Below are 12,814 nucleotides of genomic sequence, written 5' to 3' on the forward strand. Positions count from 1 at the left end.
AATGATGAATTTTAATTTCTGTGACGGGTCTGGGTGTTACTATGTACAATATGTATGGAATTAAAAAAAGTATATTAGTTAGCACCCCAGCCATAACACAAGCATATTAGTTGCTTACTTTGGGACTAGATGGTGTTGTGTGAAATTGTCCAAAGATTATTATTTATTAATTATTTTTGGCTCTTGTTTTCTATAAATTAATAAATAAGCTATTAACATAATAAACAATTTAAAGTTGGTTAATGAAGGTTGATTAGCAGTCAAGTGTGGTCTGGGCCTTACGATTCACATCTGTCACTCAAAGGAAGAAATTCACATTGCAATTAGCCACTCATTCTTCGTTCCCAGGACAATCCAGGTTTGCGGGATCCAGTAATGCAGGATCCCTCAAAACTGGACTCTCATATTAACACACATAACATTAATTTTATAATGTATTAGCTTTCCGCCCGCGGCTTCGCCCACGTGGAATTTTTCGGTTTTTTATGTAACCTATGACACTCAGCAATAATGTGGCTTTCTATTGGTGAAAGAATTGTCACCCTGTGCGTCCACGTGCACTGTGAGACCTCATAGTAATGTTCGGAATAAGGGCGTATGAAACTTACAATAGTTAGAAAACTCCCAAATGCAGTAAGTTGAAATAAATAAATTAGGGACTATCAAATACCCCATATTACCATTCAATTGAACTGATTGTATTACGAGATAGTGCACCCGAATCGACTGCTGCTCGACCAAAGTATCTTGATCCTTCATTTTTAGAGTCCCTGCAGACTATAGATTTTTTATCGGCCGATAGTTTGGTCGGGCTTTTAAACACATCGAAAACTTCAGCCTTTTAGTCGGCTATAGTTTGGTCGTGCTGTTAATCATGAAAGATATGAATTTGCGCACTTTATTATTGTTTTATTTGGCCACTTTGGTTCTCTTGCGGATCTTCTCATTAACTCGATCACGCAGATCTCGGAAACTCCGAGGGAACATTAACCGTAATTAACATAACCGGTCTTTTTTGTATGGAGTTTGACAGATTTTTGACGTTTATTATACAGTGTGAGTCACGTTAAAGTGTACATATGAAAATAGATGAAACTAGACCTATTTTTATCGACAAAAAAGAGGTCCTCTTGTCGTCGGTCCCCCTAGTGGGATGCTTGCCCTAAGTCACCATTCGGGAACTTTTCTTCCCAACGGCCATCAGTATGGTAGATGGTTCAAATAAAAGGGAGGATTATGCACCTCAAGCAATCTCCCTCGCGCAGTGCTGAGACAATTCTGGAGTCACAAAGGATTGTGCGCGCGAGGAATTGGCTTACTTTGAGAATATCTTCAAGGAGAGCTGGTAAAAGTGGATGCGGCAATTTTACCAACATAAAATAGATATTATGTAGCATAGGTAGTACTGGGAATAACTATCACAGATCTGGTGTCAGTGTGCCATAAAAGGCGTCTGACGTGAGTCAACCAATACGAAGGCCTAGGTATCAAGAAAGAGACATACAGGACTGATTCACCAAGGATTGCGCGCGAGGAATTGGCTTACTTTGAGAATATCTTCAAGGAGAACTGGTAAAAGTGGATGCGGCAATTTTACCAGCATGGCAAAGATACTAGGTATTCATTAACATTAAACTAACTAGAGCCTGCAAGATCGTCATCAAACTAGGATTAGAGAGACTTTAAGGTGTGTGTCCCAACAGATAACCAAAATCAGGGCATGGTTAATATGGCTGAAATTCTAATCTCTTAAATTTTGCACCTGAGACAAAAATAGCCTCATTTAAAGCCCTCACAGACTTAACGAAATAGAAAGAAAGAAAAACATTTATTTTGGTTCCAACTTAACAAAAACAACACAGATTAAAAGTAAGAATGTACAAGTAGTTTGAACCAAAATTGACCACCTCTCAGTCATGCTCTGTAGTAGTAAAACCGAGAACATGACGCTGCTATTCTGCGGAAACCATTAGTAGGTTAGTTCTTTCGTTTGTTTCAGCCAAATGACGTCCACTGCTGATCAAAGGTCTTCCTCAATGATTTCCACTACGACCGATCTTTCGCTGCCCGCATCCAGGTGCTTCCAGCGACCTTCACCAGATCGTCGATCCCCCTAGTGGGATGCTTGCCCTAAGTCACCATTCGGGAACTTTTCTTTCCGGCCATCAGTATGGTAGATGGCTCAAATAAAAGGGAGGATTATGCACCTCCCGGCAATCTCCCTCGCGCAGTGCTGAGACAAGCTGGAGTCACAAAGGATTGTGCGCGAGGAATTGGCTTACTTTGAGAATATCTTTAAGGAGAACTGGTAAATGTGGATGCGGCAATTTTACCAAAATAAAAGAGATATTATGTAGCATAGGTAGTACTGGAAATAACTATCACTGATCTGGTGTCAGTGTGCCATAAAAGGCGTCTGACGTGAGTCGACCAATACGAAGGCCAAGGATGGACAAGGTATCAAGAAAGAGACATACTGGACTTATGCTACAAAGGATTGCGCGCGAGGAATTGGCTTACTTTGAGAATATCTTCAAGGAGAACTGGTAAATGTGGATGCGGCAATTTTACCAGCATATCAAAATGGAAAAAATACTATTCATTGACATTAGCCTAACAAGAGCCTGCGAGATAGTAATCAAACTAGGATTAGAGAGACTTTAAGGTGTGTCCCCCAACAGATAACCAAAATCAGGGCATGGTTACTATGGCTGAAAACGTAATCTCCACCTTAAATTTTGCACCTGAGACAAAAATTGCCTCATTTATATCCCTCATAGACTTGACGAAGTAGGTTAGTGCTTTCGTCTGTTTCAGCCAAATGACGTCCACTGTTGGACAAGGTCTTCCTCAATGATTTCCAGTACGACCGGTCCAGCACTGCCCGCATCCAAGTGCTTCCAGCGACCTTCACCAGATCGTCGGTCCCCCTAGTGGGATGCTTGCCCTAAGTCACCATTCGGGAACTTTTCTTCCCAACGGCCATCAGTATGGTAGATGGCTCAAATAAAAGGGAGGATTATGCACCTCCAGCAATCTCCCTCGCGCAGTACTGAGACAATCTGGAGTCACAAAGGATTGTGCGCGAGGAATTGGCTTACTTTGAGAATATCTTCAAGGAGAACTGGTAAATGTGGATGCGGCAATTTTGACAATAAAATATGTCAAAATGGAAAAAATACTATTCATTGACATTAGGCTAATAAGAGCCTGCAAGATCGTAATCAAATTAGGAACAGAGAGACTTAAAGGCTTGTGTCCCAACAGAGAACCAAAATCAGGGCATGGTTAATATGGCTGAAATAGGCTAGTTTCCTAAAAATTTTTTTTTAGTCCTTCATGTTTAATATTAAAAAATATTGGACACATATATTTTTATTTGTCAATCTAACAAATAATTACATAGTTATGGTGCGTTGAAGTTCCGCACGACGTCACAACGTGCGGCACTTTTATGCAAGCATTGACGTCACGGGCCTCTTCTTATGAACTTTGGCGCGCTTTATCTCTTTAAATTTTCATTAGTTTGGAAAAGTGAAAAACACGTGTAGAGTATTTTTTGATAAGTTAACTGACGGACTAATTAAAACTCTTGCTTTTTGACCCAGGAAACATCCCTATTCTAATCTCTTAAATCTCATTCTCGCAGACTTGACAAAGTAGATTAGTTCTTTCGTTTGTTTCAGCCAAATGACGTCCACTGCTGATCAAAGGTCTTCCTCAAGGATTTCCACTACGACCGATCCTTCGCTGCCCGCATCCAGGTACTTCCAGCGACCTTCACCAGATCGTCGGTCCCCCTAGTGGGATGCCTGCCCTAAGTCACCATTCGGGAACTTTTCTTCCCAACGGCCATCAGTATGGTAGATGGCTCAAATAAAAGGGAGGATTATGCACCTCCCGGCAATCTCCCTCGCGCAGTGCTGAGACAATCTGGAGTCACAAAGGATTGTGCGCGAGGAATTGGCTTACTTTGAGAATATCTTCAAGGAGAGCTGGTAAATGTGGATGTGGCAATTTTACCTTACCCTTTATTCATATCAGGTCATTTTCTAGTGTAGGATAGAGCCTCTCTTATTTACCACTGGAGGATTTGACTTGCAGCTTCTTAACCTTTATTGGTGGAAGAATCTGATGCGATGCACCCTTTATTCATCATCAGCAAGTCATTTCATATTCTTGTTCACTTTGTGTGACCAAAGGTGTGATGTGCCTCGATTGACAAAAATAATTTTCATTTCAGATAGTTGAGTCTCAGTTCAGTAGAGGCTTGAAATATTTCAATACCAAACACGCAGTGAGTTTATGTCCCAGCTGAGAATCAAACCTTGGACCACATATTTTATTCAAGTTTGTTCAAAAAAGTTACGCTAAGCTTTGGGTTAGTAGAGTCTGTTACTAGTAATTAAGTAGATAACGTTCATAGGTAAGATATTTTTGGCTATCAAGTTGTAGAGATTCTGGCTTCACTGTTCATAGGAGTCTCCGTGAGGGAATTAGATTACCATTGTACGTAATCATAATTAAATTTTATTGAATGATATTCTGTTATATTAATGCAATAAGGTTATTTTCTTGTACTGCAATGAGGCGGCTGTACGTGACAAAATGGCATAGAATGGGATTGTAGGGTTCGAGTAAATGTTGTTTTATGCATTGAGAGAAATCGTACTTCATTCACTTCATATAAAGTATCAAGTCACAAAGGACAGTCATAATTATGCCCGTTTCCACCATCAATCCCTAATTTTAAAGTGATCCCTATGGTAACACATAACAGGAATTTTGTTTTCATAGGGGTCACTTAAAAATTAGGGATTGATGGTGAAAACGGGCAATAATCATTTAAATGAATATTGAAAACAGTTTGTGGAATTAGGTCTTTTTATAGTAGGTTGACCTGTTGGCGAAGGTTTTTTTTTTAATCTTAAACGAGGAAGCTCTTGGCCTGCATCTCACCTGATGGAAAGTGATGATCAGACCGAAGGTGGTAGCGAGCTTCACCCAGAATCTTCATCCACAGAGGAACTGGCTATCTTACCTCCAACTGCCGGAACACAATACATAACTGTCGGAACACATAACATAGAAAATAAGTGTTAATTAATGTAACTATGCTGATCTAGTTTAGTATTTTATCATTACCTATCATTTATATATTTTGATAGGCAGCTATCTCGAAAACTAGTAAGTCTAAATTCATCAGTACCTAAACAGTACTACAGTACAGTCTCTAAAGAGACCGTACGCCTGCCTGAAATGTTGCACTACAAGCTAAACAATGTTGCATCTAATACAATTGTAATAGAGTCTGTTTTGCAGCAAAAACACAGCTACGTGGACTACAAATTATTGAGTTTTCGATAGTTTCAATTCACAATTGAATTGTTCACAAAACAACTGGAGCATTCAGCTGTAACGGAGTACGATGATGATATTGTGAGTGTAAAAGCTTGCAATTGAAATTGGCGATGGTTTGACTTCATTTCAACTACAGTAGTGGGTTCGAATCTCGCTGGGAACAAAATTAAATGTAACGCCCGGTTCACACATGTCTCCGTTTTACTGTTCCGTTTTATCGTGTACGTTTTTTGTATGTATTACTGTATACAGAATACTGTGTCATGTGTGAAGTCGCTCATACAACTAGGTACATACGCCATCGACGAAAAAAATACCGTACACGATAAAACGGAACAGTAAAACGGAGACATGTGTGAACCGGGCGTAAGAGTAATGAACGTAATATTACTAGCACCGTGTTTCGTATGTAAGTGTATATATATTTAGGTATCTATTTGAAATTTTGTTACATGATCTCTAAATTCCACTGCTGGACATTTTGTTGTCTTGTCTAAATATACACAAATTTGACTGACTGACTGACTGACTGACATAGTGATCTATCAACGCACAGCCCAGACCACTGGACGGTTCGGGCTGAAATTTGGCATGCAGGTAGATGTTATGACGTAGGCATCCGCTAAGAAAGGATTTTACGAAACTCAACGGGATCCACGTGTACGAATTCGCGGGCGGCCGCGCGTTACGTAATAAAACTCTACTTAGTCTGGGCTAGGACATTGGTGTGGAGACTCGACAGCCACGAAAATAAAGAGCACAAATCCCTTACAATATTTCTTCCGTCCTCAGCTGATTTAAGTCGCTCCGTAGTGGTGGCAGGCAATCTATACTTAGGACCTGTAAAGGAACCCTGGAAAGGCTCTACACACTATGTACTTTAAATGAAAATAACGAAATATACATGCTTTTTTTTAAGAAAAAAAGATTATTACCAATTTGTATTGCACAAATTACTAATAGTCCCGTTAGCCCCTCGTGTTAAGCTAAATAAGCTTGTGTTACGAGTGGGCTCACCACAATAGTCGAGCGGCGGTGGGATTCGAAGCGTTCCTCGGATCTCGAGTCGGCCAGTCCGACCACTTCACCGTTGGGCTATCGTGGCTTTAAAGCAGTAGTATTGTGTAACCATAACGAAGAGCTTTATAAAAGCCTTTTTACAAATAGATTAACGTTTCTTATGACCTCTAAAATGCCTTCTCCTAAAACTTTCCATGATTCGTGGCACTCCCAGTTCATCGCAAGGAAAGCTGTGTGCATTATTGTAGCAAGGAGAAAGCCGCTGTATTGTGCCGAGACACTTAAAAGCTACCTGGCTTACATTATGCATATTAAAGTATAGCAAACCTGCTGTCATACTTAATGTAGACGGAAAATGAAACACAACGAACAATGTGGCATCATACAACTCACGAAGGCGACTGAGTTATACTTGTGTGTGTACGTACATGCACATAACGATAGTGTAATGTCTATCAAAACTTTTGAAAAACGAACAGTAGCGAGCCACCACATATGTAAAGCTCACTCGCCTTCGTGAATTGCAACAACTATACCAGAATATTGCCGAAAAAATATTGTTATTTTTGCTAATAATCAAATCGTAGCTTTTATAACAATACTTGTTATGAAAATGCATATTATACATTTTACAATGCAATTAATAAAAACATTAATTTAATTATGACTAATTAACAACAATAATTATTAGATTTTTCTTTAAATTAACGTTATGGGAGGAATAACTTTCATTTACCGATTTTAGAAATTTTTATGTAGGTATGCTTATAATTTCTCCAACCTTAAAAATTCTGTGTGAAGAGCATGTAATTTCTTATCCACACTCAGTTCAGTCAGAGCTCTTGACATTCAGCATAAAGTTCATAATACATCGATACTTAGGTAAGTTAGGTAGACGTGCTGTCAAAAGCCTTATTAAGACAAGGCTAATGAATTATTAACCATTTTTATCATTTATGCAGTGAATGTGGGAAATTTTTTAAATTAATTTTATTTATAGCACAAGATGAGTCACACTCACTTAAGTACCTACTATTATTTTTAAATAGTCATAATATGGTAGTAAACTTTCGCCCGTATTCACAAACGATGCTTGTTTAAGTGAAGCAGCAAATCGAATGCACAGAGTTGAATAGAGCTCTGTGATTGGTTCGACCCTGTGCGTCCACGCGCACTGTGAGACCTCATAGTAATGTTTGTGAATACGAGAGTTTGATACAAATGATTTCGTTAATAGATTCCTATTTTTGTGCTAAAAGTAGATTATTACAATCCATCTTACATAATAAAAAAAAATCCACTTATACAAGGACTAACGCCTGTATTCACAAACATTACTATGAGGTCTCACAGTGCGCGTGGACGCACAGGGTGACACACGAACCAATCACAGAGCTCTATTCAACGCTGTGCGTTCGATTTGCTGCTTCACTTAAGCAAGCATCGTTTTGAATACGGGCGTAATACTCGTATTTGCACGGCTAAATATAATTTTTATATTATTCTAATGTAAGTCTTACTCACGGGAATGAATATAAAATTAAATAATAATAATATAATAGAAATTAAAACAATATAAACGGGAAATAGGACTTAAAAGTTGGTGAAATTTTGCCAAACCACAAATGACTCGTTTTTACTACATGCCACAGTAAAACATAAGGCAGTAATTAGTTTGTATAGCAAACATTAACGTCTGTAATACAAAACATAATTCAAAACTCGATTAAAGATTTGGGCCTGTGATTGAACTAAATATTTAAATTAGTTAAATACCAACTTTTGCCCGCGGCTTCATCCGCGGAAAATTTAGTCTGTCACAGATCGTCATAAGTTATAGCTTATATGTTATTCTGGTTCATAAACAATAATACTGTAAAGTTTCATCAAAATCCGTTCAGTCGTTTTTACGTGAAAGAGTAACAAACATCCAGATATCCAAACTTTTGCATTTATAATATTAGTAAGATTGCGGAAACATCGTTTTTTTATTTGGTTCAGCCATAAGATGTCCACTGCTGGACAATGACCAACAGGCCCACGGTCCATCGAGTTGGGGACCTACCTAAACTACGTCTTCCGGGCCATGGTCGCTACCCGAGAACTTTTATACCCCAACGGCCATCAATTCTACCATCGCCATGTTACAAAACTGACATGCATACTTTTACAATTTTATTGTATAGATGACCCACGCTGAACTGTCCCACCAAACTCAATGACAGGGGGGCGCTACCATCGTTCAACTTTATGGTTTCCAACATGGCAAAAATCGGAACCAGCGATCCGGTATTGACGGTGGCGCCCCGCTGTCAATGTCATGGATAGGACAGTTCAGTATTTTGGAACTATATTGAAAATAATTATTACAAGTGATAGACTTATTTTTCTAATAATTAAACCTACTTGCTATCTTTTGTACTGTGGCATTAATTTCTGGCGCCGTAAAACAGGCAGTCGAAGTGGACTGAGTTAATTTAATTAAATTAATCCGTCAAAGTAACATCTTTGAGAAAATACCTCGTTTTTGGTAGCTTTGTATACTTAGATAAACTGGTTTAAATACTTATGGAATTAAAAAAATAGTGGGCAAGTAGCTGAGTGGTTCCAGCAAAATAAAATAAGACTACCTTCCACTCGTGGATGTGGCAAGAGGCGACTACGGAAGAAATAGGTAATCAAACATTAGGGCTACGATAGCTGAACGGTGAAGGGGTCGGACTGTCCGACTCGAGATCCGAGGAACGCGGGTTCGAATCCCACCGCCGCTCGACTATTGTGGTGAGCCCACACATAACACAAGCTTATGTAGCTTACCACGAGGGGCTAACGGGACTATTAGTAGTTTGTGCAATACAATTGCTAATAATCTTAAAAATCAGGGCTCCAAAACTCTTCTGGCCAGTGTTAGGAATGTAGATCAACTCCTTATGTTCTTCTGATTAATTTCGTTGCGGGTCCAATGACAGTTTAACTTTCCCCCGGGACAAACTTGACCTTCACTGGTTGGGTTATTGGCGGTCAAGCTGTAGATCCTGGCTATACAGGAGTTGCAGCGGAGGGAACGAGAGGTGGGTATAGTCCCGTTAGTAACCTGCCTTTCCCTACCATGGTGGTGAGTGGTGTTAGTAAAATACCTACTCATAAACCAGATACTTTGTTTCTTACACAAATTACGAAACCTAAGTAACAGAAGGCAAAGCTCATAAATAAATTCCGATAAATAATAATCATTAATAGAGATTCTGGGGCTTTTAGGTGACTAACGAGTGGGATGAGTTAAAGCTGTTGTTCCAGTGCTGATGATACGCTATAAAGATTCTTTACCCACGCAAATTCCAGTTTTTTTGCTTCAATATGAAAATAAGTTTTAACGCCACTGCACATTTATTACTTACCTGAAATTTTCAAAATTTGGGATTGAGCAGTAATTTTTGTCTTGCAAAACCTAAAATAAATAAATATGTACATACACCTAAGCGCTTACTTTTCGAAAACATGAAAAACGACACAGTAAAAGCCACTAAAGCAAAATAAAATAATATGCATGGTATCTATAATATAAAAGCGAAAGGTCACTGACTGACTGACTCACTCGCTCATCACGAAATCTAAAAAAATACAAGTGCCTTGCATGTGGACCTTTTAGATCGTATTTCTATATCTACACTATTTAGTTGGATCACATACTTTATGCATGATTCATATTGGAAATATGTCAGCTTCAAGTATACTATACTTCATTATAAGATACAGAAGCTATAAGTGTTCTTAAATGAGAGACGAGAGTTGTTATGAAATTAATAATTATTGTTGAGTGTGTAATAAAACATATGCACATAAAAATGTTTTCTGTTTAGTCACCTAACTGACTACACTAACGCCCGTATTCACAAACGATGCTTGCTTAAGTGAAGCAGCAAATCGAACGCACAACGTTTAATAGAGCTCTGTGATTGGTTCGTGTATCACCCTGTGCGTCCACGCGCATTGTGAGACCTCATAGTAATGTTTGTGAATACGGGCGTTGTTTGCAGATAAAAATTAGCACTAACTGATGTTAATTAAAACGATCAAAAAGTTTCGTCACCTAATTAGCCTCCCAGCAAGATTACTATTTCTGAAATTAATGTCGGCAAAAAATGTTTTTATCGCAAATAGAAAAGCCAGACCTTATCATTTACTTGGTATCTAAATAATATAACTCAAAGGTGACTGACTGACATACCTAGTGATCTATCAACGCACAGCCCAAACCACAGGACGGATCGGGCTGAAATTTGGCATGCAGGTAGATGTTATGACGTAGGCATCCGCTAAGAAAGGATTTTACGAAACTCCACCCCTAAGAGGGTAAAACGGGATCCACGCGTACGAAATCGCGGGCGGCCGCTAGTATAATTACATAAAATCATATTATTATGATGATAATGACCAATGACCATGGTAAGTAGGTACTCATTTTTTTGGGTTTTCTCCTAATATAAAGAGAGGCTACCTGCTACCTGTGTGAGTTGTGTTTGAGTTTCTTACTAGTAAGTTTCTGAAAAAAAATCTTACCATATCCATGGTAAAAATTTAATAAGTAGCTTTCAACTTCATAGACAACGTTGTAACGGTTGTTACCTCTCTGGGTTTTTTTTTGTTTTGCATTATTTTTAATCGACCTAGTAACTCAGTCAAATTACATAAATAATCTAAGTCAAATGCGAGCCTAAAATATAAATTGGATTGCCTTCTCTCTCTGGGCTATAAGTCACTGTACAATTAATTGTCACCAAAAATAAATAACGGCACAAATCAGTCACACTTTACGAATGATCGCTCGGATCATCCGTCTCTTTCTGTCGAGTATAAAAAAATACTACTCTCTCTGTCTGACGGCACGCTCAAGATTAAAATGGAATGTAGTAAACGGAAAGTGTAGAATAATACTAAGAAAATCTTTATCTGCTTCAAATGCGGTTAGTCTAAAACATGGATATAAAACTGAAAAAATATTTTTAAGGAAGATAATACTTATTTCAGAAAAAAAAGCATTTTAAAGGAATAGCATTTGGTTCAAAACTAGATTAATTTAAAACCTCAAATCTGTTTTACGCTAAAGACAAAAGCTAAGGACTTTATTGTATTACCTGATTATTGCAAAATAGAGTTTAACAAATACACCATCAATCCCTTATTTTTAAGTAACCCCTTTTGAAAACAAACTGCCTGTTGTGTTACCATCATAGGGGTCACTTAAAAATTAGGCATTGATGGTGAAAACGGGCATAAGCTTTATTTCTCATTGATCTGTCTGTCATTGTTCTGTTTGTCTTGCGCTGCTTCTTCTCAGCACAGTGCTTTTTAAAAGCCCACTTACAAAACTAAATGAGTTTTATGAGTATTAAACATGAATCATCTCATAACTTCACATATACTGTCACGATAATTACCCACAAGCTTGACCCGCGACGCGTAAACATTTTTTGTTGTTACCGATACAAGTCTTACCGAAAACCATTTTAAGCTGTTTTTATTGGTAACCTTTTGTAATTTTTAATTGGGAATACGGTAAAGTTTAAAACGTGACGTTGACATTTTACCACAGCGATGTTTAAGCATAATATCTTTAATATGAAATTAAATATAGTGAATTATGTTTTTAATGAAGAAGTGGTAATTCCTACCTATAAACAACATTAATGCCGACAATAACTAGGTTTGCAAACTTACGTTTAGAGTTTATGAGAAAGCCTCCTTCTTTCTGTAATTATCTTGATTGGTATTACTTTATTGCCTTGTAATGGCACGATAGTGTGTTTCTAAAAAAAATAGGGATTATCAGGTTCATTAAGGCTTATAACATAAGCGTTACTTAATCAAAAATAATATAAAATACTGACGTATATTCGCAATACATCTACTTTTGCTGTATAATCATTTATTGAATTATTAAAAGCACACAAAAAGAGCCAATATCTTCAATAATTTCACGTAAGTCAGTGCCCTATAACTTAGTCACCTTAACCCACTCCCTACTTTACCCAATAAGAAAATATTTCCCCTTTATTTATACGGTAAAACAAATAAATTGTGAAGCCTTTCTGGTGTTCGTATACCGTTTTTATTGGGTTGCAACTGTTTTGGCGACAAAAGGGTTTATAAAGGTAATATTTGGAGAAAGTAGAGCAGGCTTTACAAAAGCACAATAATATAATTTACTTGATCTGTAAGATTTCATTGACTTGCTTACGTGCGAGAGTTTGCTTTAGTTAGGTTTTAGTTCTTATGGAGACTAAGAGATGGCGTTGTTACACTTTTGAATCACTGTAGCGTGTGATTTTTCTGATTCAATACTAAAAAAAATAAACATAGATGTAGTGGACAGCTGCTCGGGTGGGCAAAAATAAGAAATACTTTCGGTTGAATAAAGGTTTATTCTTGCATA

The sequence above is a fragment of the Ostrinia furnacalis genome, unplaced genomic scaffold (assembly GCF_004193835.3).
Source record: "Ostrinia furnacalis isolate ACB-3 unplaced genomic scaffold, ASM419383v2 OfSCF0635, whole genome shotgun sequence".
In the NCBI taxonomy this organism is placed as follows: domain Eukaryota; kingdom Metazoa; phylum Arthropoda; class Insecta; order Lepidoptera; family Crambidae; genus Ostrinia; species Ostrinia furnacalis.